Below are 26,417 nucleotides of genomic sequence, written 5' to 3'. Positions count from 1 at the left end.
ACCTGATACACTGAGCTAACATGTGTGCCCTGGGAAATCCTCATTAGATTTGGTGGTGATGGTGGGATGGCCGGTGATTATGTCAGAATTGTTTGTACCCTGTTATCTTTATTTTGTCATCTAAGATGTCCAGAGTCCTGGTGTAGACCAGGGTGGCAATGTGCCCTGCATAGGCTACATAAGCTAGGCTCCCTTGCAGCTTGGTGAGAGCACGTTAGTATTTCTGGCTGCAATGTGAGGTGCAGTTGGTGGGTAGAAAATTTAGTAAGGTTCCTCAAGGGAGGGGCAGCCCAGTGGCCTCCCTTGCTTCCTCCCTGGTGCATGGCATTCAGAGATGATGGCAAGTGTGCCCGCAGCCATCAAGACCCTAAAGTGATGTTGAGAATGGAAACCATGATCTGGGGGTGATAGAAAAACAGCCTGGGTTCCTGATCCATCCAGAGCTCTTCATCAGAACTTCAAGGTGAGACCATTGTGTGTCTCTAAGTCCTAGTTTTTACACTTTTGAGTTTTATCTGCAGTCAAGCCTAATTCCAATTGACAGTGATGGTGAAGATCATTCCTTGTTTTTTCAAACGACCTGCATTGATTTGGGGATTTCCCAAAGATTGCACTCTTGGTCGGCTGATTTCTAGCTGGGCCAGTCAGCTGGAGCAAAGTCCTGAGGGAATGGGTCAGTGCTGGGATAGAGCAAAAATGTGGCTCCAAAAGGGGTAGTCCAGGAAAAAAAATACCACCAACTCTGTATTTACCTGCTGTGGTACCTTGGGCAAGTCTGATGACAATCCTAATGTGTCAGGCTTTTACCTAATTCCTGCTGCGTCTCTTAAGTGAGATAATTATTACGTGACATGGCTTAGAGTAATTATCCAAATGTTTCTTTGCACTAATTTACTGAAATAGGCATAGAGAGGACCTGTCCCTTGGCCATCGAAAAGGAGGTAGAAATGTTTTTTCTTACCTAGGTTTGCATGGTTTGACAAGGAAGAGGCTCGTAGTTTCTTTACTGGTTTGTTTACCCGCTTCACACTTTGATCTCTGTACTCCAGTTTGTGGCGACTGACAGGCCTGGGCTTGCCAGGCTCTGGGGGAGGTGGGAAGAGAGAGGCTGGACACCACACTTCAGCCTTCATTCCAGGGCACCCTGGCATGTCTCGGCCCATAGCAGAGCTGATGGCTCCTCTTCTCCCTTGGGATGTTATGCTAAGCACAATTACATGCTGCATTTGACAACAGAGCTGGTAATTTATGTGCTGCTGGAATGGAGAAGGAGGAGGGTAATCGAGATGAATATCAATGCATTCTGAAAAGGTACAACATTTTCTTACACCTGTCAGGAATCAGGGATTGTTATGGAAAGGAGAATTTTCATTGGTTATTTGGTAGATTGACTTAAAACCAAATTACTTTTAGAGTGATGTGCAGGGGAGATGCAGTATCCCTCCCAAGGATGGTTCGGTGTGGTGGTGGGGAGAAGGGGGGCAGAAGTCAGTATCGGATTCAGCTTGCAAATGTTTGATTAAATCATGGACTTAATACCAAAGAGATTTTGAACATTACACTTCTCTGAATCTTGGTTTTGTCCTCTGTAAGTGAAAGATAAGAGCATTATCTCATTGGGTTGTCCTGAAGGATAAGAGCTAAATTATATAGAACCTACCTGCGATAGTTGCTGGCCTTGGAACACAGTCAGGTGGTCAGAACTTTGTTCCATTCTTGTAATCAAAGGACCATACTTCATTCCTACAAACATTTGTGAAAATGTCTCTTTGCAAAGTCCTAACAGGGACAGAGGAGCATCCTTTCATTATATGAAAGAAAGGTTGCTTCCCTGTTTAGTATCACCATAAACAAACTTGGTTTTGAGGAACAGGTGTTAAGTGTGGATGTGTGTAAATTCAAGTGTATTTTCTGTTTTTCACGAACAATAAAGAATGCTGCTTCCATATTATCCCTTTTTAAAAAGACTTTATTTTTAATCTCTGTACCCAGTGTGGGGCTTGAACTCCTAACTCCAAGAGTCAAATTATCCACTGACTGAGCCTGCCAGGTGCCCCTATTTATCCCTTTAAACGCAGCCTCTTTCCCTTCCTGAGAGTGATAATCTGAGATCCAGGCCATTTCCCCATAATTCCAGAGCTGGGTCTACTCTCCTCATGTCATGTTCAGAGTAACCTACAAAAATGCTCCAGATGGATCCAAGACTCCAAGACTTTGCTCTTCAACTAGAATAGTGAGGTGTTTTGTTTTGCTTTGTTTTTAATTTAAGAAGGAAGAAATGAGATCATGAGGCTTCAGGCAGAGCTTGCCCTGTTTGGATCCCATGAATGACCTGTGGGTGGCACATAAACCCCTGCCCAGAAAAATCTTCGTCCCTTAAGAGAAAGGCCTCTAGAATAGATAGCTTATCTTACACTCAGTGCTTTCCTCACCAGCCTCTCAGAGCCCTTAGCAGCTTTGTGCTGTTGGATGTGAGTTTCCACTTGGTCCTCTTTTATGTCTTTAGTTTCTTTTGGCTCTCTGGCTGATGGATCCCTGCAGCTTGAGGTCTAGGAATGTTTGATTCTGCCCCTGTGAATGATCCCACAGCTGTCCTCCAAACCCCCAGGAGAGGTGAGGAATTTGGGTAGATTGAGCTCCACCAAAGACCCAGAATATCCTTATTCTACCCACTGATTGATGATCTTCTCTAACTCCCTGGCTCTCTAAAAAACCTATAGGAGCCAGAGGGTGACAAGCAGCAGTAATTGGCTCATTTTCTGTTATGAGAAATTAGCCACTTAGCGTGTGTACCTTTAGTGTGGAGAAAGTCAATGTGCATTTGTTGCCTTTCATGGCTGCTTTGCCAGAGTTAGCACATAGCAGGTGCTTAGTCTGTGTGGCAAAAAGTAGAATTGAAAATCTCTGCTCAAGTCCAGTGGCTCCAATATGCTTTGTCATTGGAACTGGAGCCTCCCCAAACTTCTCCATGGCTTCTGGGCTAAAACCATGGTGCTTGGATTCAGTGGCATTGTTGGCTGCCCAGAATCACTGAAGCTGGTTCTGGCTTATCTAGTGTAGCACTTACACTCCTGTCACTGTTGGTTATGTTCCCTATGGCCCCTGAAGTCACAGAGTTACCTGTCCTACCCCTTTGAATGCACTGGAAGTCCTGTTGCAAACCCATCCAGAAAATTCTTCACAGTTTCGCTTGATGGCTATTTTTTGACCAAGGCCCTACTTTTCACCTCTCCTTCATGGAGCTGCTCCTGTCCTTTCTCTAGCTTCAGGCTCATGTGATTGTTTTTTGAAATGCCCTGTTGGGCTTTCCCGACACGGTAAGAGAAGCTGAGAAGCTTTGTGGTATGAGTTTTCCATACCTTCTCTACCCCTCCCATTATCCTCCCTTTGTAGAACATCTAATTTGTTTTCTTGGAGTTGGTGTTGAGGGATGGATGAGTAGGTCTATCCCAAATGTAGTAAAACATTTAGAAAGTTCCAGGAGTTTTCTAAAGAGAGGTTATATAATTGCAATGTGTCTTTTATGCTTATGTTGTCTTTATTCCAGTCAGTTGTGATCTAATCAACTGACTAACTCGTCAGTTAGATGACAAAAATTTATTGAGCTTCTGATGTGAGCTCAGCCATGTATTAAGTGCCCAAGGAACACAGGACAAGGAAAGGATATAGCTCTTGTTTGTAGGCAATTACAATCCAGTTGAGGAGTAAAGGATGAATAACCATGTTCCTACAGAAATTCCTATGAGGCAGTTGTTCATTGATTGTTGTGTGCGTGTGTGTGTGTGTGTGTGTGTGTGTGTGTGTGTGTGTGAGAGTGTGAGTGGTACAGGAACGCCTGCTGTGGAGAGGTATCATGATGACCTAAAGGCAGCCTGGGATTGGGGACTGGAGGAACCAGGTTTACATCTCAGTCCCCTTTCTTATTGGTTAGGGCTTTTTTGAATTTCGAGTCACAAGCAGAAAACATTTGATGAGGACTTTTTGTGCACATTGCCAAACTGCAAAGTGCTGTGGGATTGAGGGAGAAAGGCGAGGTGTGACGCCCACCCTTGAGCTGCAGTCTCAACAGAAGCAATGAGACAAAACAGCAGATGACAACATCCTCCTTATGTGTTGGCCCCAGAATGGATGAAGGGGGAGTCTATGACTGTGAACATATGCCCCACCAGATTGATATAGGGAAGAGATTTATGGTTCTTTAGTGTGCAATTTGAATTAAAGGCTATCCCATTTATGGAGCTCCTACTGTATTTCAGGAAGCAAGCAAGTGATGACTGCATGTGAACACCCACTCCACATTAGCTTTTTCTCTTTAATATGTTAGTTTCTTTTTCTTTTTTGCCATGTTAGCTTCTTAAAATCCGTCATCTGGATAATCTCCATGATCCAGTGCAATTTTGCTCTTTTTTTCACATAGAGGAGGAAATTGAGGTAGAAAAAAGGAAAGTATATGGCTCAGGGTCAAACACTTAAGTAGGGTTGGTGAAGCTCAGAATCCGGCTTTGTGTGTCTATGTCCATCTTGTCCTTGTATGGGTTAGGCAATGAAGACCTGGTTAGGTAATTTAAGATGATCCTGCACTGAGCTGGGATCCAAACCTGCATCTGTCTGATTCTAAAGCCTGAGGCTGTTCCTGTCTATAAGCTTGAGGAGTTAGTAGAATCTTGCATTTCCTGAAAGAAATCCTTGCTGTGTGTAAAAACCAAACAAAAAACCCAGCAGAGCGCAGTTTACACTGAGGGGCCTCCTACTATGCAAAAGAGGCCTTAAAATAACTGAGTGCTTCTAACATGTGCATATGGGTCACCAGGGGATCCTGTAAGTCTGCAGTGGGACCTGAGCTTCTGCCTTCCTGACAAGCTTCAGGGGATGCTATGCTATTGGTCCATGAGCTACACTTTGAGTAGCAAGAGTCTAAACCAGATTTCTCAATCTGGACAGTAGTAATACTTTGGCCAGAAAATTTCTCATTGTGGGGGCTGTCTTGAGTATTGTAGGATGTTCAGCATCCTGGCCTCTTCCCACTAGAGGTCAGTAGCACCACCCCCAGGGTGATAACAGAAATACCTCCTGAGGATGCCAAATGCCACCCAGGGGGCAAAATGGGTCCCAGGGTAAGTACCGTGGCTCTAAACCCGTGATTCCCAAACTTGTCTGCACATTGGAATTGGCTGAGGAGCTTCAAAATTCATGGTGCCTATGTCCCACTCAGCAGGTTGTGGTTTACTTGACCTGGAATGTGGCCCAGGCTTTGAAATGTTTAAATGCTACCCCAGGTGATCGTAATGTACAGTCTCTAGTCTAAACTCAAACTCTGGTCCAATCAGCTTCTCCTTTTCTTTAAGCTTTCAAAGAAGCCGTCAGGCCCAATGCTTCCAGCTGCCCATGGCTGACCAGATACCTGGTTTTGGGAAGGGAAGGGCAGTTTCCAGTCTATATTCATCACATGGAGAGGCCAGCTCTGGGTTGGCTTGAATTCTCCAGTAAGAAAGGAATTATGCAGGGCTGGAATATATTTAGCCCCATCCATCATGCTGTCTGGGCTGCTTTGTATACAGAAATAGTACAGGCTTACCTTGGAGTTCTTGCAAGGTTTGGTTCCAGACTACTACAATAAAGTGAATATTGCACTAAAGCATGTCAAATAATTTTTCTGGGTTTCCCAGGTCATATAAAAATCATGGTTATACTGTGGTCTAGGTATGTAATAGGTTTTTTTACTTTTTTTTTTTCTAGATATAGCACTATTGCTAAAAACATACTGTCCATTATCTGAGCTTTTAGCAAGTTATCTTTTTACTGGTGGAGGGTCTTGTCTTCATGGTAGTGGCTGCTGACTGATCAGGGTGGTTGCTGAAGGTTGGGCAGCTGTGACAATTTCTCTTTTTAACATTTATTTTTGGGAGACCAAGTACAAGCAGGGTAGGGGCAGAGAGGGAGACAGAATCTGAAGCAGGCTCCAGGCTCTGAGCTGTCAGCACAGAGCCTGATGCAGTGCTCAAACTCACAAACCATGGATCATGACCTGAGCTGAAGTTGGCTGCTTAACTAAACCAACTAGGCACACCAGTGACAATTTCTTAAAATAAGACAACAATGAAGTTTGTCCCATCCATTGACTCTTCACTGCACAATTTCTCTGTAGCTTGTGATGCTATTTGATAGGGTCTTACCCACAGTGGAACTTTGAAAATTGGAGTTAGTCCTCTCAAACCCTGCTGTCTCTTTATCAGCTTAGGTTTATGGAACATTCTTAGTCTTCACAGCATCTTCACCAGGAGTAGATTCACTCTTAAGAAACCACTTTTGACAGATGAAACATAATAGTCAAGTTAATGGTAGAAAAGCCATTGTAGTTATGTACAGGAGCCCCACAAAGATAGGAGACTCCAAAAAGACAGCCAAGCAATTGAGCCTTATATACCATCCTGAGCTAAGGAAAGGGAGAGGGGGTCTGGGCGCTTCAAAGGTAAGAAGGCAGATCATAGGACTATGAAACAAGGAAATATTTGGTAAAGAAAACTTGCCCTGCCACACGGGGTTACTCCAAGGAACAAATCAGAGCATGCCTGGTGGAGAGTCCAAAATAGCACTGTGAATAGGGTAATAACAAAAGTCACAACAACAGAGAGCAAGTAACAGTCTCCAGAAAAACACCTCCTGAAGGGCCACGCCCTGGACAGTGTATGACTCTCCTTTAATATAGCAGTGCTTGCAGGTGCAGAGCACACAACAAGCTTTTAAAATGCATAAGGGACAGAAAATGAGCCAAAATGATGAAACAGAAGAATTCTCAAAAGAAGTTCCAGGAAGTAGCAACAGCTAACGAATTGATCAAAAAATGATTTAAACAATATAACTGAAAAAGAATTTAGAATAATCATAAAATTAATCGCTGGGCTTGAAAAATCTAGAGGGCAGCAGAGAATCTATTGCTACTGCAATCAAGGGACTAAAAAATAGTCATGAAGAATTAAAAAATGCTATAAATGAGGTGCAAAATAAAATGGAGGTGGCCATAGCACAGATTGGAGAGGTGGAGAGGAGAATAGGTGAATTAGAAGATAAACTTACGGAAAAAGGAAGCTGAGAAACAGAGGAAAAAATCCAGGAGTATGAGGGGAGAATTAGAGAACTAAGTGATGTAATCAAACAGAACAATATCCGTATAATAGGACTTTCAGAAGAAGAGAAAGGGGCTGAAGGTGTACTTGAACAAATCAGAGCTGAGAATTTCCCTGATCTGGGGAAGGAAACAGGCATTGAAATCTAAGTGGCACAGGAAACTCCCTTCAGGTGTAACTTGGATCCATCTTCTGCAGGACATATCATGGTGAAATTAGCAAAATCCAAGGATAAAGAGAATTCTGAAAGCAGCTAGGGATAAACGAGCCCTAACATACGAAGGTAGACACATAAGGGTAGTAGCAGACCTATCTACTGAAACCTGGCAGGCCAGAAAGGAACGGCAGGAAATCTTCAATGTGATTAACAGAAAAATTATGCAGTTGAGAATCCTTTATCTAGCAAGTCTTTCAGAATAGGAGAAAGGTTTTCTCAAACAAACTGAAGGAATTCATCACCACTAAACCAGCCCTACAAGAGATCCTAAGGTGGATCCACTTTCTTTGCTCATCTATGAAAAGCACCTCCTTACCCATTCAGGTTTTGCTGTGAGACTGAGATGGCAGCCATTCAGTCTTCAGGCTCCATATTTTAACATTTTTTTATTTTTTTGTTTTTGTTTTCTCTTTTTTGGAGAGCAGAGGAGGGGCAGAGAGATAGGGAGAGAGTGAATCCTAAGTAGTCTCTGTGATCACTGCACAGAGTCCAATGCGGGGCTCAAACTCACCAACCGTGAGATCATGACCTGAAGCTGAAATCAAGAATCAGACACTTAATCCACTGAGCCACCCAGGAGCACCTTCAGGCTCTACTTCTAATTCTAGTTCTCTTGCTCTTTCCACCATGCCTGTACTTCTTCCTCCGAAGTCTTGACTCCCTCAAACTCCTCGAGGATTAGAACCAACTTTTTTCAGACTCCTGTGTTAATATTGATATTTTGACCTCTTTCTGTGAATCATGAATGTTCTTAATGGCATCTAGAATAGTGAATCCTTTCCAGAAGGTTTTCAGTTTACTTTGTCTAAATCCATTGGAGGAATTCCACTCCTATGTGGAATTTAAGAACCAAAACAAGCAAAGGAAAAAAGACAAACCAAGAAACACTCTTAACTGTGAAGAATGAACAGGTGGTTACCAGAGGGGAGATGGGTGGGGTGATGGGTGAAATAGGTGATGGGGATTAAGAGTACACTTATCATGATGAGCACTGAGTAATGTATAAAATTGTTAAATCACTATATTGTGTATTTGAAACTAATGTTAACTATAGGTTAACTACACTGGAGTTTAAGAACTTAGTGATTCCTATGATGGGTTTAAAATTTTTTTTGATGTTTATTAATTTTTGAGAGAGATAGAGCTTGAGTCAGGGAGGGACAGAGAGAGGAACACAGAATTCAAAGTAGGCTTCAGGCTCTGAGCCTGACGTCTGGGGCTCAAACTCAGACTGTGAGATCATGACCTGAGCTGAAGTCGGATGCTCAACCGACTGAGCTATCCAGGCACCCCTGATGGATTTTTTTATTGTCTATGGCAGCTACAGCCTTAAAAATTAAGATTTGAAAGTAAAAATTACTCCTTAATCCATGAGCTGCAGAATGGATGTTCTGCAAGCGTGAAGAAATGGAAGTTTCAAGCAAGCATGAAAACCTTCATTTTGTTGTCCATCTCTAGCAGAGCTCTTGGGTGACCAGGTGCATGCCAATGAGCAGTAATATTTTGAAAGCAATCTTTTTATTTTTCCTGATCAGTAGGTCTCAACAGTAGACTTAAAATACTCAGTAAAGCCTGTTGTAAACAAATGTGCTGTTACCCAGGCTTTGTTCTTCCATTTATGGAGTTGGGGAGAGTGAGTAGATTTAGCATAATTCTTAAGAGTCCTAGGCTTTTCAGAATGGCAAGTGAGCATTGGCCTCAACTTCAAGTCTCTAGCTACATTGGTACTTACCAAAAGCATCAGCCTGTCCTTTGAAGCCAGGCATTGACTTCTCATTAGCTCTGAAGGTCCTAGATGGCATCTTCCAATAGAAGGCTATTTACTCTGTATTGAAAATCTGTTGAGTGTGGCCATCTTTATTAATGATCTGTGCTAGATCCTCTGGAGAACTTGCTGCAGCTCCCACATCAGCTCTTGATCCTTCACCATGTGCTTTTATGTTCTGGAGATGGCCTCTTTCCTTAAACCTCACAAACCAACCTCTGCTAGCCTCCAACTTCCCTTCTGCAGCTTCTGCACCTCTCTCAGCCCTCCTAGAATTGAAGAGAGTTGGTGTCATCTTCTGGATTAGGCTTTGGCTTAGCGGAATGTGGCTTGTTTGATCTTCAGTCCAGACCAGTAAAACTTCCTCCATATCAGCAATAAGGCTGTTGAGGTTTCTCATCATTTCCATGTTCACTGGGGTAGCACTTCTAATTTCTTTCAGTCTATCTCTGCTTTCAGCAAATTTTGCCTTTTGATACGCTTTCCTCACCAAGCTTAATTAGGTCTTGTTTTTCCCCTTTAGAGTGAGAGATGTGTGACTCTTTTATTTGGACACTTACAGGCCATTGTGGGGCTGTTAATTGGCCTAATTTCAATATTGTGTCTCAGGGAATAAGACTCGAGGACAGGGAGAGAGATGGGGGAAGAGCTGGTTGGTAGAGCAATCAGAACATAAGGTTTATCACTTAAGTTCATGGTCTAACATGGGCATGGTTCATGGTGCCCCCACACAATTAACAATAGTAACCTTGCTGATCATAGATCACCACAACAAATATAATGGAAAAGTTTAGAGTATTGTGGAATTCTCAAAATATAACACTGAGACATGAAATGGGCAAATGTTATAGGAGAAATAGTGCTGGCCTGACGGGGTAGTCACAAACCTTCAATCTGTTAACACAATATTTGCAAAGTGCAATACAGTGAACTGGGTGTTGTGCCTGTATCTATTTTTATCTCCAAGAATTCCATTCTGAGCTGGTGATCTCCCCTAGGTGCTGTAAAGGCCTCTGCCATGGCTTGGCTCCTTTACCGCCCCAAACCTTTGATGGAGTCCTCCTTTATTACCCTTGAACCCAGAGGCTAGGATGGTAGTCTAATATTTATCTGAAGTTTGGACTGAGGAGGTTCTCGGAGGTAGAGAATCTTTGCTAGGTAAGATCTTACCCAGTGAGCCATGGAAGGGATACCTATTGTTTGCATCTCAGCTGATCGTGTATGTGTGTTGTGGACCTCCTCATTCTAAGGTTACTCCTGTCTAAAGCCAGGGATATTTTGCTGTCTGATGTGACATGCTGTGAGTATGGGCAGAAGTTCACACTTGGGGCCTTGGATAGGAATTGCTCATTAAGGACTCACTGTTGTCAGATAAGTTGCTGCTTCTGTGGAAAGTAACAGAGGAAGGATACATTCAGGGCTGTTATTCTTACTACTTCCTGACACCTACTTTAGCTTTTTTTCTCTTGGTAGTCCAGGGGAGAAGACTGAATTGCAATGGCAGGAACCGTGGATGAGAGAAGCACGCTCATCAGGAAATGCGCGTGGAACACTCTCGGGTGGCAGTCCTGTGCTGCTGGGACTTCTAGGATAGGCAGCCTGGGCTGGCTTCCCAGGTGTATTTTGCCGTCAAGGTTACTAACAAGTTACCTTAAACGTTCTGAGCCTCAGTTTCCTTATTTGTAAATGTGAAGATTAGTAACACCTACAGGCTTGTTGTGAAGATTACATGAAATCTCATGTTTATTGAGCCCTGCTACATTTCAGAAACCTGTATTAGCTCGATTGATTGCCCCAACATATCCTCCAAGGTTGATCTTCTCCCTCTTTTTCCAGTTGGGGGAATTAAGGCTCAGAGATGTTGAGTAATTCCTCCGAGCTCACACAGGGAGTATCATGCCAGGCAGTCTGACCCTAGGGCACATGATTTCACACTCCACCGCTTGTTACCAAACTTCTGGGCATTGTTAGTGTTCCACAAATGTTACTGTTCCCTTCTCCTGTCTGCAACATATTTTTCTGAATACCAACTTTATTAGTGGGTTGGATAAAGATAGAGGCAGGTTTCATAGGAGAATTTGTGTATCTTTTGGATATTAGTCAAATTAGGACAGGCTGAAGTGAGGGGCAGCACCTAATTGGATGAGCTAGGGATATTATATCCTACTCTTAGATACTAAAAACCACTAGAGAGAGGCAGGAAAGAGCTAATACTTACATAGATACCTACATATATATAAATTCATGTGTGTGTATATATGTATAAAATTCACATATATGTATAATTCACATTGATAAATGTGAATTAGCTGTATACCTAGGTTATGGTAACTGGGTTACAGAGGGACTCTGCAAGTCATGAGTTGACGGTCTGTCTATTCTCCGTTCTAGAAGGCTGTGAGAGCCCCATCCAGTTGACAGGCAGTTCACTATCCAGTTTCTCAAATGCTTGTACATTCACCAACAGTTTGTTTTGTTTTTGAAAATCCAAAGTAATAAACTCAAAGATATCATCTGACTTGGATTTTGAAGTTTCCTTGCTCTGGCTGATTTGCTGGCAGATGAGATAATGCACATTAAAATGGCAGCCACAGCAGCACCAACAAGCTCCTGGCACGTCCCAAGCACTTGAGTGAATGTTTTACATGCCTTACTTAATTCAGTGCTCACGACAACCTAATTGAGGTCCTTGTCCTCTTTTATAGATGAGGACATGGACTCAGAGGGATGATCTAATTTACCCAAGGGTCCTAAAAGGAATTAGAATTTAAAAGGCATCACATCCAGAAAGGGGTGTTTCAGAAAGGAACTGGCTGACTGAGGGCTGCCTCGAACGATCCATAGACTGGCTATTGGGATCCTGGAGAGCAGACGGCTGGCTCCCCTGGGAACATAAGTGCCTGGTGTGGCCAAGGCCCTGGCAACTGCTTTACAAAGTGTTTCTGAGTGGATCTCCATGCATCTTGGCACATACCCTTGCTGTCTGAGATAGATTTTCTATCCCAAAGTGTGACAGTTTCTCCTAAGTGTTCCTGTCACTGGCTCAGTGATAAAAAGGGTGATTTCCATAGTTTTTCTGGCATGTAGAGGATGAGATAGTGTCACATGTAATGAAGCTCAGAAAGGCCATAATATCCTAAGCTTCTGCCTCATCATTCTTTCAGTTCATCTAAGCAAGTTCAGACCTGCTCCCATTTTGCATTTATCAGAACATAACGGGGAGGTGAAAATTCAGTTCTTGTAGTTTAGCACGTTGCCCTGAATCTTGCCGATAAAGCTAAAAGGACCCCAAGAATCATAGCATGCTGGGTCCTCTCCCCATTTAGCCATAAACCCTGAGCTACTTTTTTCTAATCAAATTGTAAAAAGTCTTTTTTTTTTTTTTTCTCGGCCCTGATGCACTTGTGCAATTCTCGGGGCTTATGCTTGAGGTAGAAGGAGCATTCAGGTTTGCCTGTCAAATCCCCCCTATTCTGGACTCCCTGGGGTGCACTCTGCTGCTTACCATCTCCTGTAACCTTGGTATATTCCCCAGGTTTGGTCACCAACTTACTTTTTGACCTTGTGCAAAATTACCCTTGAAAGGTTAAGTTAACATTCTTGGGTATTTGTTTTGCCATAGGAAGATCAGGCAATTCATTCCTTTGACAGAGATGGTTCTTCACTCTCTGTGCATTGGGTGATTTGGGGCCAAACACCAGAGATACGCTGGTGAGCAAGTTCACATGCAGCCCCTGCCTCTTCAGGATGGGAATCTCCTAGACCAAAGGGTTTGGACTAGGCAGTCCCCAATGCTTGCCAGGCCTCGAGGTGCATTAACTCCTTTCCACCCTGCAAAGCGTGCATTATAATCTCCTTTTAAGAGCAGAGGGGGTCAGGTGCTGGGGTGGTAGGTTACTTTCCCAGCCTCCCACAGCAAATAAGCTCCAGAACTGGAACTCAGATTTGGTTCCAAAGCCTACTGGTTCTCCAGCCTCTCCTCTGCTAGCTTAAGGGGAAGGGAACTAATATTATTGAATGCCTCTTAAGTCACAGTCAACCCCCCTGAAAGAGGGATCGTGCCCTCCATTGTATGAATGTGGGACCTCAGATTGAGAAATTCTCAGGGGTGTTTGCTCAGCCTCCCAGATAATGGAGGCAGGTTGAGAGGGCACTTGGGCCTGCTCTATTTCCAGAACTCGCCGCTGGGCCTCTGCTCCATTTGCTCCCTGGGTCTGTGACAGAGTTCACCATACATCACACTCCAAGCTGCCTGCTTCTACCGTCTTCCTTGGTCTCAGCCATCCACCCCAGAAACCTGATACATTCTGATTTGGCTAACTGCCTCTCTTCCCAACCAGCACAAAGTAGGTGCCCAGTAAATACTGGTTAAATAAATACTACTGATTGTCCTCACAAGAGCAGGTCTTACCCCCTGTTTTAAATGTTCTATATTTTATCCCAGAATGTGAAAGCATAAACTACAGTTAATGCTAATTCCTCCTGAGCTTGCATGACCAAAAAACTTCTTACAGGGTGTTTGAAAGATGCCCTAGTCATGTGAGTCCAGAACTTGTATTCATGCAAGGCTTTGTTTCTGGGATAAGTGGGGTCACCAATAGTGGGTTCTGGTTTGGATTAAGACACATATCAGGTGGATTTGCATTGATATGCAGCAAAGTGGGCCCAGGTGACCTTCCAGGAACCTGGCAGAGATTTTGTTTGTTTTTTTGTGTTTTGTGTGTGTGTGTGTTTTTTTTTTTTTTGGTTTTTTGTTTTTTTTTTGTTGTTGTTTTTTTGGCATTTCCCCCAACCTCACACTGGCTCTGTGGGCAGTTGGATGGCTAGGGCGGGCAGCACCTAGGACTGGAATCACATCAAGCCTGAGTTCCATAGGACCTCACTTCCACAGGGCCTCCACCATGGGCTGTGGGGGTTGAGCTTATGGCCATTGAAAGCAGTGCAGAAAGGGGCGCAGGTGTTGTGGGGGTCTGGTAGCTGTTGTCTACCAGGCAAAGTTGTCCGTCTACAGTAGCAATAATCTGCAGGTTATTTCTCGAAAGAGCAGCCCTCATCCCTTTTACCCTCTGCCATACTACCCTGCTGTGTGAACTCGCAAGTTTAAGAGGAAAATAAGGCTTAGCACAGGAACAAGGCTCTATCTTAACAGCATTGGGCTGTGCTCTTAACATACAGACTCTGGAATCCTGGTTTCTCAGGACCTGAGGGTTTCCTGAGCTCCACAGCAGTTAGCAGAGAGACCAAGCATTTGTTTCATATAAGGGTGCCGTCCAGATTCTTACTGCCCACTGACAGCCCATTAAAGCTGTGCCTGCATTTATTAAAAGAGATAGAAGGAAAATTCCAGGTCTCTGTGCATTAACATCCAGGTGGAGGAGCTAGCTCTTAGTTGAAGAAACTGAAAACAGTCTAACAAGAAAAGCAGGCTCAGTGGTTGGTTAGTGGAGGGCTAAGTGCATGTTGAAATGTTTTACTGAGCACCTGAATCCTCAAGGATATGCAGAAGCCATAGTAATTCATTCTTAGTAGTAATTCATTCCTTTGGCTATTTTAATCATCACAGCTTTATTATAAGGCAGGCGTTGCAAGCACCATTTTCCAGATAACTGAGGCACAAAACATAGAATAACTTGCCTTTGGAAACCATACAGCAGAGCCTGGACATAAATCCCAGTCTCTGTGATTCCCAGGTTCAGTGTTCACATCCTCATGAAGCCTTCATCAAGTATCCTCCATGTGCCAGGTTGTGACTTAGGTACAGGTTGTGTGGAGAGGGTAAGACTCCCATCTCTGGCCTTCAGGAGTTTGTCTAGTGAAGAACAGTCCATAAAGTTAGTGTTCCATCCCACAGCAGGATGGTGAACACATTGGTCTATACACACAAAGCTCAGTGAGGAAGATGTGCCTGGCTCTGTGTGCAGGGTCGTGGCACAGGGAGCTGGCTCTTGAGAGATGCCCAGATGCCTGCTAAGTGGCCAAGCTCAGCTGTTGAAGGGCACTTTAAGCTTTTAGACAAAATCTAAAAGCAGGGTTCTAGAAGGCATGAGACTAGACCTGAAGTTGGGGGTGGGGGGGGAGGCATTCAGGAAAAGTGGAGAATAAGAATTAATAGTTCCTCAGTGTTTATTTCCCAGCTGCTGCTCTGTTTTTCCCATGGTGATGGCATGGCTTAGATACTTGAACTGAACCTATCGGTTGGGGACATCTTCCTGATCCTGGATCTAGAAGCATGGAGAGATGAGTGACTGTTGAATTAGCTTACTCGGCTTCTAAGAGGGAGAGCCTTGATTGGCGCCCAAGTGGTCTGACTTCTAAGTTTGTGGAGGGGCAGAATAAATGGAATGGAGGCTGGCAGGGGTGTGGTACTGGGGCTTCACGCCTGTCCTCATTCTCATTCTTCACTCAGGATTTTCCAGTCTTCTATGCCAGGGGCTGTGAAACAGAAAAGCAAAGGGAAATAAAATCCAGTAAAGAAGAAAAGTCTTCCAAGAACAATGATAATGTGAAGAAAGCATCTGATGAGCAGCTTGGAGGTTGAAGAGGTGCCCCATTCCCTTTCATCATTTTTATTTCTCCCAATTCATTCACCTGCTCTTTTTGCAAATACCTTTTCCTTCCCAGGGGTTTCCTTTCCCTCTGTGTCTCTCTGGTGTCTGACACTGTATCTCACTAGGAACCTTTGTTAACAAGTGACTCTCACATTCCTGAGAAATTGTTTTCATGTTGAAATCTGAGATTGTTTTCTTGACCCATGTTGCCCTATGTGAGGGCCGCAAGAATCAGGTCACCTTCACCTGTCCCTCCATTAGGCACTCAGACTGATCCTATTGGTCTGAATTTTCTCTAAGATACTGGAGCTTCCTTCTCAGACAGGATTGATTTGAAATGAACATCTGTGGAGTCATGCCTGCTTCTTTCTCTCCTATGGCCACTCCATCTAGCTTCTTCATGCTTCTCTGCCTCTACCTCTTTGTAGATTTCTACAAAGATGAGGTCTGCTGTCTCTTTGAATCCTTTAGCATTCTATCTTTTTTGCCTAGGAGGTTTTGCCTGTGTTCAATGACTACCTCTAAATATGTGTCCTCCAAATTTTATCTTGGTATGAGCCTTTATTCTTAGCTCCAGACTTGTACATCCAACTGTTTTCTTTAGGCATTTTTTTCTTGGAAATTTCAAATACCTACCAGATTAGAATGATGAACCACCAATACTTAACAATCCAGTTTCAAAAACAGTTTCTGCCATGCTGTGGGTCTATCCCTGTTCCCTCCTTCTCCACCTCTTGGCTGTACACTTTAAAGCAAATATCAGACCTGTCATGCCTTCTCATCTGTAAACATGTCAGAATCCAACAGCCTTCTAATTATTTCCACTTAGTTTTCTCAAAAGTATGTCAAGCTTTAAGATCTTCTACCTTAGAATTGGTTGTCTTCTAATATTCTCCAGTTTAATGATTATCTCCAGCACCCATCCTAAGGGTTATTATTGATAAATGTCTTCTCTTCATTCTCTCTGTATATCGCTGAGCTCCCTTAACTCATACATATGACTTGGATTCTCCTGCTCTGTCAAAACCCACTCCAAGCCACTGTTTCTTATCTTGACTAGGGCAATAGTCTTCTGAATACCTTCCCTTACTCTGGTCCTCTTTTTCTTGTTACAGCCAAATCATGTTTTCTTTGTTCCTTAAACAAATACGTACCTAGTACTTACAGTGGTGTAAGTGTTATAAGATACATGTCTAGTATTGGTGAGTGGGACAGATAAATTTCCTGTTAGTGTGTGTTCGTGGAGACAACATAATTTGAAGTGATAAGAAGAAAATAAAGCTGAAGCTAGATAGCGACAGGGGTGCCCTCCTAGAGTGGTCAGTAAAGGGGTCTTTGATGAACCTCACCCTTGAGCAAAACCTGAATGCTGTAAAGGCATGAATCATATGTAAGTCCTGGGGTAGAACATTTCAACCAGGGTAAACTATACAATGAGTAATAAATTTTCTTTATCGACTTGGTTTTTTACCTTTTGAACATAGTAATAAATGTAGAAGGTATGTGATGAAAAGTATATTTTCCTATTTCCAGTTTATTTTACTTCATTCCAAACATGTCCCAGCATCATCAAGCACATGTATGTATATATAACTTGATTATTTTTTTTGAAGTATGAGTGCACCCCCTTTTAAAAACATTTCCTATGGGATAATGCCTGCATTCCTGACCGGGATTTTGAGGCCTTTCTTCCTCTGGCTTCACCTTTCATCTTTGGGTCCTACCACAGACCCCCTTGCTCACTGTGACCTAGGCACATGGGACTTCCTCCAGTTCTTGGGCATTCTCCCTGCTGCCACAGAAACTTCATACGTGTTATTCCCTCTGTTTGGAATGCCCCTTCTCCCACCCCTGCTTTGTCTTAACCTAGTCCAGATGTAGAGTCCTTGATTTGTCCTTAATTACTTCCTTATCAGCCTCAACTCCCCCTCTCTTCCCCTCTCTTCTCCACTCCAGTCCTAGTTAAATTTGCCTGGCTACAGTCACCATGGCTACTTTTAGATTCTTCATATACACCAACAACCTTGTATTGACTATTTCCTTTGCCTGGGATGCTCTTACTTATGATCTCCTCATGGCTGGCATCACTTAGACCTCAGCTGAACTGTGTCTCAAAGAGGCCTTTGATGGCCATCTAACCTAAAATGATCACTTACTTTATCTTCTCTCAGTCAATTTTAGTTCTCTGCTGATGTGTTTCTTAAAAAAAGTTTTATTAAAATATAATTGACAAACAGTACCCTATTAGTTTTAAGTGGATATGTTAGTGATATATAGTATTTCTGTATAAAATGAAATGATCCTGACAATAAGTCTAGTTATCAAAGTTATTACAATAATATTGACTATATTTCATGTGCTGTACATTACATCTCTATGACATAGATTTAATTGTAAGTTTGTATCTCTTAGGTTCCTTCACCTACTTGCCTGTTCCTCAAACCCTTCTCACTCTGGTAACCAATAGTTTGTTTCCTATATGAAAGATTTTTTTTTTTTTTTTGGTGGTCAAAAAATTTTTTTTCTGTATGTAAGTGAAATCCTGTGGGAGTTGTCTCTAATTTCACTTAGCATAATACTATCTAGGTCGATCCATGTTGCACATGGCAACATTTTATTCTCCCTTATGGCTGAGTAATAGTCCCGTGTGTGTGTGTGTGTGTGTGTGTGTGGGAGGGGGGTGGGGGGCGGCTTTATTCATCTATTGTTGGACACTTAACGTTCCTTCCACATCTTGGCTCTTGTAAATAATGCTGCAGTGAATCTAGGGATGCCCATCTCTCTGCAAATTGGTGTCTTTGGTGTTTTGGATCAATCCCCAGAAGTGGAATTGCTGGATCATAGGGTAGCTCTATTTTTAATTTTCTGAGGAAGCTCCATACTGTTTTCCACAGTGGCTGCACCAATTTACATTCCCACCAAGAGTGTGAGAGGGTTCCCTTGTCTTCACACCCTCCCCAACACTTGTTATTTTTTCTCTTTTTGATAATAGCTAATCTGACAGGTGTGAGGTGATCTCATTGCAGTCTTGATTTGCATTTCCCTAATGAGTAATGATGTTAAGCATCTTTTCATGTGTCTGTTGGCCATCTGCATATGTTTGGAAAAATGCTTATTCAGGTTCTCTTCCCGTTTTTCTTAAATTGGGTTGTTTTTGATATTAAGTTGTGTGAGTTCTTTAGTTTTAGATATTAACCCCTTATGTATGATTTGCAAATAACTTCCATTTAGTAGAATGCTTTTTCGTTTTGTTGGTTTCTTTCACTGTGCAAAAGCTTTTTAGCTAGATGTAATGCCATTTTGTTTGTTTTAGCTTTGGTTGTCCTTGCCTGAGGAGACTGGTCCAGAAAATTATTGCTAAGACCAATGTCATGATATTTTTCTTGATTAACTGGTTTGATTGATCTCTCCCACTTGACCCCAAATATAAGCTCCAAGAGAGAAGAAAATGGTTTGTCTTCTTCATTCTGTGTTCTTAGTGCCTGGAGCACAAGGTAGGTGCCTAATGTTTCTTAAATGAATAAAGGCATTATAGATTTGCAAGCAGGGAAGTACAGGATAAAGATGGTGCTTAAGGAGGACTTACAGATCGATAAAATTCAGGGAGATAAAGGACAGCTTAGAGGTAGAAATGATAAAGGAAACTGAAGGAGAGTACATCTATGGTGTTTCTGCCCCTTGCACCCCTCTCAATTGAATTAATCTGGCCCCCATATCTGTATGTTTTGCAAGCTCCCCAGGAGTTTCTGGTACTCAGCAGGGTGCCAGGATGGTTGTGCTTGCTCAGTGATCTGTGCTGCCCACTGAACTAGAATGCCAGTCACATGTGTGACCTTGAATTTTCTGATAGTGACAATAAAGTAAAAAGAAACCAGTGAAATTTGAATTTATTTAACCTAATACTATTTCAACATGTTTTCTATATAAAAACTGTGGGTATATTGTATACCTTGTTTTTTCTTTAATAGGTCTTTAAAAGTAGTGTGTAGCTTACCCCTACAGCACTTGGCAATTTGGACTAGCCACATTTTAAGGGCTCAGTAGCCATACAGGGTTGAGGAGCCTGTACTAGGCAGTACAGAACCACAGGTCCTTTCTGGTTCTAGCATCTGACAGCTAATCCTGAGCACACCAAGATCTCTGTAATTCTGAAATGCAAAGCAGGCCACCATGTACTGGGCATCACATTTCTTTCTTGTTCTTATGAAAATCCGTGTTTGTCCCCCAAATATTTCTCTTTGCTCTGGATTCATTCCTATTAGCTGACTGTTGGTACCTGAAAACCCCCAGCCTGGATCAATACTATCTTGGAGGTTTCTTTTCCTCGGTGAATATGACGCAGGACCTAATTTTTAGCCAGTGGAGGTCACTGTTTACTCAAGGAGTCCTTGGAGGAGACTGTCTAATTCAGGGACAAATGCACACAGCAGTCAATGTGTCCTTGTTCCCTGTATTAGTGTTTCCCTTCTAATTTGGAGGAGTGACAGATTTTTAGGAAGGGAACTGCAGGTGGTCAGACCTGGCTCACCAGTGTTGTCTAGAGGTGTTCCTTGGTCCTGGGGATTCAAAGTCTCATTTAATAAAAGTTGTCATCCAAAATGACAAGGCAATCAGCAACCATGTTAATTGTAGTAAAAAAAAAAAAAAAAAAAAAAAAAAACAAACAAAAAAAAAAACACCAAAAAACCCTCCCTGAATGGCCCTTTTTCTTTTCTTTTTTTTAAAAAATAAATGTGTTTCCATAGAGCAGAGGTCACAGTCAGCCTATAGTTAAGTCTGACCAACAGCTGTGTGACAGTGTTTGGAAAACAGTTGTGCTAACGTTTACATTGGAGGGGATTTCACACAAGCATTTGGATTTCTGGCTTCTCCTGAAATACTGGAAGATCTGGCCACATTAGACTCACACTCTGTGAATCTGCAGCAAAGATGACTGTCTGTTGCTTTTTCAGATTGTCCTGCCCTCTTCACTTTCCCTAGGCTCCACTATTCCTGGCCACTCCCCAACTCTGGTCCCTTCCCTTGTTCACACTTGTTGCCATATGTGTTTCTTGGAATGAAAGCACATACGCAATTAACTGCTGTTTCAGGCTTCTTGAGTGATGGGGTGGTTTGGGCGAAAAAGTGATATGTGGTTTGTTTTGGAAGATCTTCTCTTTTCCTGGCTTTGGGTTTAGGGCTGGAGATTCCTTGGCTTAGGGTAGGTAAGACCAGGTGCCCTGTTGCTTGGGCCTGCCTCTTCAAGATGCCAGATATGCCAGGTGGTCAGGAGCTCTTTTCTGTAGCCCAGGGTGTGGGAGATGAAAAAAAGGGGTTAGGGGACAGTAGGATCTTTGCTGAAGCTAGAGGGGTTGAGGATTGACCCCAATGGCTTCCTCTAAACTGTACTCAGTGAATGGGGAGTTGGGGACTCTTGTGCCTTTAAGGCAGTGAGAGCATCAGAGTCACCGGGAGGACTTGTGTTAGTCACAAGTGGTGTGTGTGGGGTCCAATGCCCAGAGCTTTTTTTTTTTTTTTTTAAATTTATTTCAGAGAACATGCACAAGCAGGTGCAGGGCAGAGAGAAGGAGGGATGGAATCCCAAGCAGGCTCTGCACCATCAGCATGGAGCCTGATGGGGGGAGGAAGGCTTGAACACCGTGAGATCATGACCTGAGCTGAGATCAGGAGTCAGATGCTTAACCAACTGAGCCACCACGGTGTCCCAGAACTTCTGATTCAATAGTTCTAGGGTGTAGGATTTGAGAACTCGCATTCCTGACAAGCTCTCATGATGCCGAGGTGGCTGAACTGGGATGACACTGAGCAAACACCAGTGCAAGTTTTCGAGGCCAAAGCGAGTTTTTTTCTTTTTTAAAGCAAAAGAGGGTGTGTGTGTGTGTGTGTGTGTGGATGCGTGTGCACATGCATGCAGAGGGGAAAGGGAGAAATGATCTATTGAAAACAGGCTCTTGACTTCCTTGCTAGAATGCATGTATGATACAAGAGCCAGTATATTACCAAAGGCAGAGAAGAATGAACTCAGGCATAAGCAACACCATGGAGAAGGTTCTGGCTTTTTCCTTATCAGTGTGTTAGATACCCTTCTCAAGAAAAAAGATGAAGTGCCTTTGGGTGGCCTCTAACTCTGGGGCTGCTTACCTGCAAGTGGATGAAATGACGTTTATCTTAGATGAAAAACAAGATCACAAGCACAGGCCCCCCCCTTCTGCTAGCTCTGACGGCTGTGCTGAGACCCGGAGAGGAGCTTTGGAGCAGTGTCGGCTGGTGGCTGCTGAACACTCATGGTGTGCTGGGAGCTGTGTTCCAGGCTTACCTGTAACAGCTCGTTCAGTTCTCAAACCATTCCAGGGGATGTGTATTCTGTGTATTTGCATTTTATAGTTGAGATTGCCTCAGAGTTAAGTACCTTTCTCTAAAGCCACACAGTTAGTGGGTGACAGCCAAAGTGTTAGCCCGGCTCATTCAATTCTATAGCTGGAGCTCTGAAACCCTGTGCCATGAGTCTGAGTGGGGTTTGAAGTGGAGGGATACCGCTGAGGTATAGGCAAGCATAGCCTATTTTGTGTCTTCAGCATTTTCTGCAAAATGGAAATAATTCCACTTCCCAGACTGTTGTACAAATCCAACTGAGATCGGTAGATCTTCTGATATGTCATGGCCTCAGTAAGTGTTCATATGCTTACCCCCTCCCTTCCCTGTGTCCCATGAGTTCCCCAGTGATTTTCATTGTACCTCACAGCATCCATTCACTTGGCATTTGTTGTACAATGTGAACGATCAGGCAGGTATAGTACCTGCAGTGTGATGGCAGGAAGGAGCTACAGGTTGATAATCTAGCTTTCCACTCTTCATTTCCACTTGCAAGTCTCCCAGAACCCTCAGACTTGACATGCCCCCCCCCCCCAACCATGGCTGTCCTCAAAGACAGCTCTGGTTTGCTTGATGGTGCCATCTACTGTCGTTAAGTTCTTTTGAGCCCAGTGGCCTGCCTGTCCCTCTCCATCCATCTTTTTCAGATCTCAAACTCCTTATTTCAGCAGGCTACAGATCCTGGGGGTTCTACCTGGAGAATTGCTTAAATCCTCAGGACTCTTGTCTAATTGGGCCATCATTCACTCCTCACCTGGATTCTCTCTGTGTTCTAAGCGGGACCTCCTTTTCTGCCTACTTTGCCCCTTCCCATAGTTTCTATGTGGCTGCCAGAATGGGTGTTCTAATGCACCTCTGAGCCCATTGCTGCCTGCTCCACGTTCTGTAGTATCTCCTCCCTGCCCTCCTGTAACTTTTGCCCACCTTTGGGACCCCCAGCCTCCAGGATACCCAGCCTGCCACATTTTCTGGCATCATCCTTTCCTCATTCCCCAGAAACCTCAGTCCCTTAGAACCTGTCCTTAATCTCCCAGTTGTGCCTCCATGGATTTGCTCATGACGTGTACCCTGCCGGGAAAACCCCACCCATCCCTACACTTGGCTCTTTTTCTCCCCTTTTCTGACCCCACTCAAGAACCTGCTTTCTCACACTTTGCTGCTCCACAGGATGGGGTAAGTTCTTCTGAGCTCCCATAGTCCTTGCTCAGTATCCCTTTTGTACTACAACGCACTTACCTGCAGCCGTTCCTCCACTGAATTGGAAGCTCTAGACATGTCTGTATTTCTGCATTCAAGTAGAGAGCAACCAGCCATGGTCTGGGTCTCTAAGGAGCTGGTAGTGTGGAGGTGGGCCCGGGAGCTGGGTGGAGTCGTCCTGGAGTGCTGGGAGGCCAACGTTCAGAGCTTTCACACCAGCAGATCTGCATGAAGGGCCCCTAGGGTAGCCTTTGGAGCTGCAGGGCTCAGAGGCTTAAATATCTACAGAAATCAGGATCTTTATTTCAAGACCTTTCTCTCTGACATTTCTCCCCTCAAATGCCACTTCTGAGCCACATGGAGACACATGTCCCAGGAGGGTTTGACCTATTCAGGGTCTTGGTTATCTATCAGAGGAAAGCTGAGCTGATCCAGGTTCCTAGCAGGGGGTGGGGAGTGGGGAGGTGGGGCTTTGGACAGCAGGAAACATCAGTTAGGTCCAGGATTGTTTTGCCTTGCCTCACCCTGCCTGCTTGCTAGCATTTGCCTTCCCTGGCTCTCTGTGTGGACAGAGACAAGCCATTAATTAAGCCAGGGCCTTTGTTTCCTGAGCTACTTTGTCCGGATGCTTCTCCCCTCCAGGCATCTCAACTGTCCCATTGTGGCTCAGGATGCTGGTGACAGCAGTGTGAAGGGTCAGGGGGCTCTTAATACTTCTACTCTATCATGGGCTCTAGAGGCTCGGAGAAAGAGTTGAGGGCTTTCTCACTTTCAGAGACCTGAGAAATGTTGGTGTAGTAATCTGACAGAGGGTTCAGTCTTCAGAATCTAGTAAGAATGGCCCCAGGACTCCTTGTAGGGAGGGTCATTGGAATGAACTTTCTTAAAAGGGTGGTTTCTTTTTCCCTGTAAGCAGTTTCCTGCTGGCTTGTATCCTGTTAACAGGACCACAGATGACACCTATTGTAGAGTGAATTGGATTCCAGCCACACCTTCCAGTTCTTCTCTTAATCTGATTCTTTATCAACCTGTGAGATGGTGGGATGGGGGCACTGGAGACTGGCTATATGATCCATCTTTTAAACATGGGGAAACTGAGGCCAGAGGCCTCAAGTGTTACTAATGAGGTCATCATTTAGCAAGTGCTCTCCAGCTTGCAGAACATTTACATGTAAATGCTTGCACTTGTTTCTTAAAATAGTGCAAGATGAAGTGTGAAACCTCGGCAACTATTCTGTGCTTGTATGTGTTAGGCACTATCGCTATCATGTGATAATTAGATATTGTCTTAGGCAATAACCCTATGATAGGTGGGATTATGCCCTATTTGTCCAGGACTCAACTGAGTTCTCAGATAAATGAAATAAGCTGTCTTCCTTAGTCTTAGAACACAAGCACCGTCTTCTGTTATTTCAGGAGGAAGGCCTCTACCCACTCCCTAGCCTATTATCAGCAGGCTGGGGAGGTGTGTTTTGGTGCCTGAGACAGGAAGGTTCAGCGTCCACTCTTGCAATGTGGAAAATGTAAAACCTTGGGTAGAACTCGCAAATAGAGTAGTGAAATGTCCCCACTGAGCAAGTCCTTCTGTTCTGGGAAACACTGGAGTTTTTGCCTAGACTTCTTCCGATTCCCAGATTGTTATTTGGGAGTTAACAATTTGTTAAGGATCCAAGCCAACTGTGTTACACGTGCAACTTGATCTTTAACTCAAGTTTCAGAATTGCCTGCTGAGACCTGTAATAGTACCCTGAACCTGTAAATGAGGACTTGGGAAATGCAGAGAAGTTGAATTATTTGCTCCAGGTCACATGGCATGGTCAGTCTGTAAGTTGCATAACCGGGATTTGGATCTCCGCCTGGTTGACCCAGAGGCCCTCCAAATTATCTACTTTAGTGCAACACGGGGGAGCCAGAAAGCCTGAAAGCAGATTATTGCTGCCCTATACAGCACCTTTGAGGAAATTAAGAAAAAGTGTCTTTGCTGGGCATGAGAAATTAGAAAAAGGAAGCATTTCCAGTACAACCCTGAGACGTGGCTCAGAGCCAAGCCTGGTGGGAGAGCAAAGGCATCCTTCTCTCCATCCCCAGGGTACAGTGCTACCCTGAGGTGTGGGCTGCAATTCTGACCCACTGTCCAGATGCACTTGTGCACTGCCGTTTGTTTCCAGATGTTTCTCCTGGATCCTCCACCTGTGGTAGTCAGAGATGGGTCTGGCTTGTTGTCAGGAACAGGTGTCTTGGTACTATAGTGAAAAGCACGTGCCCTGTGTCAGCCTGGGTTTGAATTCTGCCTCTGTTTCTTCTAATACCTCAACCAGGAATAAGCCACATTACCCTGTGTTCCCGGAGTTTTCCTCCAGGGGTTATTGAAAGGATTAAATAAGCAGTGCATGCACAGTGCAGGCCTCACCGGGTCTCAGTGTCTGCTGCTGGTACTGGGAGAGTTGCCCGAAGGCTCTTCTCAAATAAGTCACCAGTGTTTTGCCAATGAGCCTGCCTCCCAGGCTCTTTTCATCAGCTGCTTTAGCATGGTAATCAGAGGCCCATGAGGATCTAATTAGAGATGGATAAACAAGTCAGGAAAAGGAGACGCTCATTATTGGCGCACACACACCCAAGGTAGCATTACCATAAGTCTCTGTTCACCTCTATAGCTATAAAGCTTGGGTGGAAGTATCCCAGAAGTGAGAGTTCTTGTGTCCCCGTAGGAAGCTCCTATTCATCCTTCCTCATCCCAGCTTAGAGCTCTCATCTGTGAAACTTTCCCTGATGGTAGATATATTAAACCCCTAGTTACACTTTAGGACATTCTTTACATGCATGGAACACCTACTTGCGAATTATTCAATTGTTTATGTTGGTAGTAAGGGAGCACCTACTATGCACAAGATTCTGGCACCAGGCATGGAAGCTGGTTTCTCTTTGTCCCTGGCATTTTTTGGTTCCTGGCTGTCTTGAGCAGAGTGCCTCATTCTGTTTCTGCACCCAATTCAAAGACTTCCCTGGGCTCCCCACTACCCTTCTTCTCACTCTGGAGTTAACTCTTGCACATGGCTGAGGATGGCTGAAGGAGCCATGTGTGTACTGGTCAAAGTCTTGTGTGGATGCAGCAGAGGTACTGAGGTGAAGCCCAGGAAGGTGGGCACGTGAGCCATGCTGGGTGGGACTCAGCAAGGCGAGGGCAAGGATTCTGA

The 26,417-nt window shown here is 43.9% G+C and overlaps 1 protein-coding gene across 4 annotated transcripts in view; it reads left to right on the top strand.

The window, feature by feature from the left end:
* Positions 1 to 26,417, top strand: part of LOC125932768 (uncharacterized) — a 789,340-nt gene that overhangs the window by 70,211 nt on the left and 692,712 nt on the right. The window contains exon 1 of one of the 4 annotated variants that reach the window (XM_049645312.1): positions 12,042 to 13,452. The exons of 2 other annotated variants lie outside the window; for them this stretch is intronic. The gene's annotated coding sequence lies outside the window, so the exon portion shown is untranslated. Of the gene's footprint in view, positions 1 to 12,041; positions 13,453 to 21,880; positions 23,200 to 26,417 lie in introns of those variants that run through there. One more of the 4 variants, XM_049645310.1, reaches the window with a different exon arrangement.

This window comes from Panthera uncia, chromosome D2 (genome assembly GCF_023721935.1).
Source record: "Panthera uncia isolate 11264 chromosome D2, Puncia_PCG_1.0, whole genome shotgun sequence".
NCBI lineage: Eukaryota > Metazoa > Chordata > Mammalia > Carnivora > Felidae > Panthera > Panthera uncia.
This window is presented reverse-complemented; position numbering and strand designations above follow the sequence as displayed.